The 6000-nt window shown below is 38.7% G+C and overlaps 1 long non-coding RNA gene across 1 annotated transcript in view; it reads right to left on the bottom strand.

Moving 5' to 3' along the window:
* Positions 1 to 1949: 1949 nt before the first annotated feature.
* LOC114034442 overlaps positions 1950 to 6000 on the bottom strand; it is a 102038-nt gene continuing 97987 nt past the window's right edge. Inside the window, exons 4-5 of the long non-coding RNA XR_003568100.1 lie at positions 2395 to 2542; positions 1950 to 2035 (exon numbers count right to left, since the gene is read on the bottom strand). This is a non-coding gene — a long non-coding RNA (uncharacterized LOC114034442). The remainder of the gene's footprint in view (positions 2036 to 2394; positions 2543 to 6000) is intronic.

Genomic DNA, 6000 nt, shown 5'->3' with positions numbered 1-6000 from the left:
TCCAGGGCCAGTATTCTATCCATTGAGATGCCTAACTGCCCCTCAACAGTAAAATAGGGGTAATAATAATAATACCTACCTCCTTAGGTTGCTGTGAGAATCAAATGAGACACATTTGTGAAGTGCTTAGCACAGTCCCTGGCACATAGTTGGCAGTTAACAAATGCTTGTTTCTTTCCTTCCTCCTTTTTCTTTTTCTTTAAAATAGATTTGCTATATGGAATGGCTCTGGGAGTGGTGGGGAGGGGAAGAAATGAAAGGAGAAGTTTTGATGATGTAAAAACAAAAGATATCAATACAATTTTACTTCAAAAAATCATCTAATCCAACTCACTCATTTTACAGAGAAGGAATTCAAGGACCAGAGAGGGGAAAGGGATTTGCTCAAGGTCAGAAACAAGGTCATAGTAGATCTGAGACCAGAATTCTTATTGCTTTTTCTTTCCCCATGCTTTATTTGATGTTATGACACAGAAACCCCTACCTTTGTCCATATATGGCATATTTATAATTATATTCATTTTAGAAATCAAACAAAGGAAATTTAGAAACATTTAGAAACAAATAATGGAAAATTAAGATTGATTTTGGAGATTTTTCTGGGGAAGGGGAGGAATTTCAAAGCAGCCTGATGGAGAGTTGGGGAGGGATTGAGAAGCTGAAGAGCTGACATTTGGAATGGATGCCATAAATGAATGCATACTCCCTAACTGTGATGTTTGTGTTGCTAAGGGGACATCAACCTTCTATTTCTTGGGCCCCACAGATTCTATAACCCCATTTCAAAGATAGCTTTGATTCCTGGGGATCTTAAATACCTAGCATCAATCTTTTCTTCTCCCAAAATAGAAGGGTGTATACTATAACAGCAGAAAATAGAAATCATGCCCCTTACTTTTGAAAACAACTTGTCTCATATGGTTGTTTTGTGGACAGCAGAGAAGTTGCCAAACATCTCTATCACTTACTTTTACAATTTGTATAAACAGATAATGGAGTGAAGTAAATAGAACCAAGATATATGCATACATATATGAATATATGCAACATATATGCATACATACATGTATATGTATGCATAATGACCATTCTTGGACCCAGAGACAATATGAAGAAGCACCTCCCTCCATTCAGCAGAGGTGGGGGATTATTGGTGCAGAATGTTGTATACATTGTCAGACACATAGACTGGTGGCTAGATCTGTGGTTCTGCCAAATGTGTTTTCCTTGTAAAATGAAAATGCTCATTTGCTGGATGGGGATGGGGATGGGGATGGGCCAGTATATAATATATTCACAAATGACTGTGACATAAAAACAAAAGGGTTTTTTTTGGAAAAACCACAACATTCTCTTATAATTCAGGGTCTTAGATTTTTGGTGACAAAATCTAAATATTTTCCTTCAGGATCTATCTTTGTTTGGCCCATGGACAGCTCAGGGGCCAATGTATGCTCAGCTCTGGTTCTTTGTTCTACAGGTTCCTGGGTGATATCTGCAAATGACTAATTGTAATACTTTATTATTCATTGCATTAATGATAGTGTTTATTATTAATGGGCCATTGGCAAAGAACATGTTCATCATTAGTATTAACAATATTATCTTATTATTTATTATTATTAACGACTTCCTCATATGTCACTTTATGGCCTGGTGAATAATTGGTTCCACTATCCCCATAGACATTTGCGCAGTAACTTTTCTGTGAGACATATTTGAGAGCAGCATTTGGGAAGAAATGAACACACCCTTATCTGCTAAGGTTTTCCTCTATTGCTTTTCATAACTTACTTTATCATGCACAAATAAAGAATATTGCTGCAAGTGGAAATCATTTCATTAATAATGAATAAACCATTTACAAATGACACCTTAATTTTAAAGTGATGATTAACTCATTTGGTTTTAATTCAAATGCAACACAGTTATCTTCAGTTCTGTGGAGTGGGGAAAGGGGAGAAGAGATACTGAGCTGGATGTGTGAACTATAGAGAAAAAACAGGAACCTTGAACCAGATGAGATTTCTCCTCTCTAGGAAAAAACAAAAACAAAAACACAAACACATCATTGGAAAAAATATCAGAAGAATAGCAAATAGCAGTAAACGGAAAAAGATCATGTTCAAGGCAAAATGAGTGGGAGGGGCAGCCAAGGATGCCAGGAGCTACTTAGGCTCTAAGGGTCCAATCAGTGACCTTGTGCTGGCAAAATCTGGGCCTAGGGCCAGAAAAGCACTCTCCCAAGTTGATAGTAGGCCCATTTTGTAACTGGTGTTATTTCATTAGCAATTTTATTCAGCTAGTTGGCAGTCTACCAAGACTTAGGTTAGCCTTCCCGCTTGGAATAGTATGGTGCTTTCTGCATGATTCCCCAAATCGCTGGATATTTACCTGTTTAAAATGCATTATCAAATCTGAGTTCACCATAAACACATCACTCTTCCTCATCAGAGTTCTGGGAAAGAGGACTTCTGGAAGAATTTCACCAATCCCATAGGGTTGCTGCAGTCCCCCTTCATTGGTTCCATGAATCTGCAATCTTTCCCAGCCCAATAGAATGCCATTAGCTTTATATTGTGATCAAGGCTTTTGCCACACTTATGAGCTTGCCAGGTACATTTAAAGTTGAAGGAGAGAGTAAAGCTGGTACAATAACATTTGCAATAGCTTCATAGGTCAAGAAACCCTTGACAATTTGCTGGAACACAGGCCATCTCTTACATTCTGCCTGATTCCACTAGAAAAGCCACATTTGTTAAAACAGCTCAACCTTGGCTAATACAAATTCTTACCAGGTCAGCACTAGACACATGATCAAATGTTGCAAATCGTGCTTTAAAACTAATCCTGACTAATTGCAGCTCAAAATGTGTTCAGTAGCAAAAAGATGCACTGGATTGGGAATCAGAGAACCCTGAGTTTGAATCTCAGGTTTTCTACTATACTTTTCATGTGACTTTGGACAAGTCACTTAAGATCTCTGGGTTTCAATTTCCTCATTTGCAAAATGAAGGGGTTGGAGTAGATGACCTCAAAGGCCCCTTTTAGTTCTAATTCTATGATTCTCTGAAGGTCTCAGAGAATAGAGTACTGAATTGTTGTCTAGAGTATATCCATTCCCATCTGGACTAGTTCTAGGTAATACAGCATTCCCTGGAAGGACCATCCAAGGGAACTAGAAAACTGTCACTCCTTAAAAGGAAAAGGGCATGATGTATTAAAATGGTACTCATAGGGCAGCCTTTGAAAGCAGCATTACCCATATTGCCAATTATACTCTTAATGTGCATTCTGTCACCTAGGCCTAAAAATCGAGTGGCTTCCTTAAAACAAGGAGGATTACACCAACATTTCCAAGCCCGGGAGACTTTATTGCCCCTTGCCTTGAAAATTATAGTGGAAACTCAACAAACTGCTGCCCAAGTCATATAATTATCAGAGAGTGACCTAATAAAACGTCCCATAAACCTAAAAGAGATGCTTCAATAATATTTGTTTCTCTTCTGACCATATAGAGCATTTGTCTAGAATTCCAAGTCCAAAGGCATAGGATAAAAACAGCAAAAAAGGAATATCCATTGAGGGATTTCTTCTCTGTGTGTATGTTAGGCCTATGGTTGTCTCTGGTGTGTATCCCACATGTCAGAGTGCTCATTTAGTCTTCATGGAAATTGTCCAAGGTTTCCACTGGCACATGCCAGTTCATTACACTTAGTTATCATTTGTAATATTAATAGATCTCTGCTTTTGAGAGGCAGTGTGATGTCATGGAAAGTATCTTGAATGAGAAATCTAAAGACCTAAGGGGTCTGGTCGAAGCCCTTTTAATATAATCCAGGAGTCTTCAAAATGAACTTGGATTGGATGTGGTGATACAGGCCTGTAATCCCTTCCACTAGGGAAGACTGAGGCTGGTGGATCAATTGAGTTCAAGAGTTCTGAGCTGTAGTAAGGAGAAAGCTAATTGGGTACCCAAACTAAGTCTGGTGCAAATATGGTGAGTGTCCAGAAGAAGAAAACCACCAGGCTGCTTAAGGAGGGGTATATAAGACCAGATCAGAAAAACAAGGAGCTAGTAAAACTTTCCGTGCCAATTAGTATAGGAATCAGGCCTGTAGATGGCTGCTGCACTTCCAATTTGAGAAAGAAAGACAGGAAGGAAGGAAGAAAGAAAGAAAGAAAGAAAGAAAGAAAGAAAGAAGAAAGAAAGAAAGAAAGAAAGAAAGAAAGAAAGAAAGAAAGAAAGAAAGAAAGAAAGAAAGGAATCCCTCAATGAATATTCCCTTTTTTGCTGTTTTCATCCTCTGCCTTTGGATCTGGAATTGCAGACAAGTGCTCTATATAGTCAGAAAAGAAGAGGGAGAGAGAGAGGGAGGGAGAGAGAGAGAGGAGGAGGGACGGAAGGAAACAAGGGAAAGAGGGAGGGAAGACCTCTCTCTGGGCCTTCATTTTCTGGAAAAAAAAATGAGGGATTGGCCCAAATGATCTCTAAGGTCTCTTCCAGATGTAAAATTATATAACTGCATAGAGGAATAGTTGAACAGTCTGCTCTCTACACATGGCATAGAAAGAGGTAACATGGTGTAATGGTTAGGGCCTGGACTAGATATCAAAAAAAGACTTGGATTCAAATTCTGCCTGAGATGTTTTTAGAGATATGTCTCTGGGCAGTTATTTAGCCTCTCTGTGACTCAGTTTCTTTATCTGTAAAATGAAAAGGTTGGCTCTGAGGTTCTCTAATTTTTTCTAGCTCTAAGTCGATGATCCTATCATCTTAACCAGATCCAAAAAAAATTTATGATTTCATGGGTATAGAAATTCCTTATCCCAGTGCAGACTGGTAGCTCATCTGTCATTTAAAATCTTAGAGGTTTGCTTAGGAGCACATAAAGGTTGAATGACTTGCCCAAGGTCTCCTTGCTAGTATACATCAGAAAGAAGATTTGTCTCAATTCTTCTTGACTACAAGTCCAGGCCTATAGCCACTATTGTCTCTCTTCCAAAAATGTTTTCTAGAATCAGAGATCTCATTGGGTTAAAGATATTAGATTTAATTCATAAAGAAGACTCATCTGATTTTATTATCCCATGCATAGGAACAATATTGTTGTAGTGATATCCAGAATACATGTGGAAAAGTGGTAAAAAATGAAACTTGGTATCAATGGTTTAGCCATCACATGGAGGAGGGAGGAATAAAATAAAGTCAACAGAGAGATTCAAATGAATGGAAGGAAAGAAAGACCCCAATAATCAATTAGTGACAGGAAGAGAGATGAGGTTCTTCCCTACAGCCATGAGGCAGAATCTGAGAGGGAATACAAAGGAGATCATAGGGCCAAGAGAGGAAATGAGAGGTGTCTTAATTTTTAGGAAGATCATTGGAAGCAGCATAGACTGACCTTCTACTCTAGGGGAACAGACTAAAACAAGCAGAAAATTGAAAAAGAGGGTACATGGAGGGAGAGAAGGAGAGGAAAGGAGAGAAATAAGGAGAGACAGAGACACAGACAGAGAGACAGAAACAGAGACACAGAGACAGAGATAGACAGAGAGGGAGGCAAAAAGAGAGACAGAGACAGAGAGAGACAGAAACAGACAGGAAGACAGAGGGACAGAGCCAGTGACAGACCATAAGATACATGTATGAGGTTGTTACCTAATACCCTTTGCATCTGTGTATATATTCAGGTGTAGGAAGAAACCATACCTTCTATATTGGAGTTGAGGAAGCTACTGAACATAGGACTAATTTTCACCCCAAGCAAAAGATTGGCTCTTCAGAATAATGGAGTTGTTAGTGGTTAAAATTTGACCTGTCTATCCACTTCTATCCTGTACTCACTGAATTCAATTCAACAAATTTTTCTTAAGCACCAGCAATGCACAAGGCACTATACTAGGCACTGGGGATATAAAAAAAATCACAAAAACCCCCAGAAAAAAAAAAAGAAACAACAACAACCAAACAGTCCGCACCCTCAGGGAGCTTCCATT

Source organism: Vombatus ursinus, unplaced genomic scaffold, assembly GCF_900497805.2.
Source record: "Vombatus ursinus unplaced genomic scaffold, bare-nosed wombat genome assembly UNPS02000580.1, whole genome shotgun sequence".
Lineage (NCBI taxonomy): Eukaryota > Metazoa > Chordata > Mammalia > Diprotodontia > Vombatidae > Vombatus > Vombatus ursinus.
Note: the sequence above shows the minus strand (reverse complement) of the source record. Positions and strands in the feature narration are given on the sequence as shown.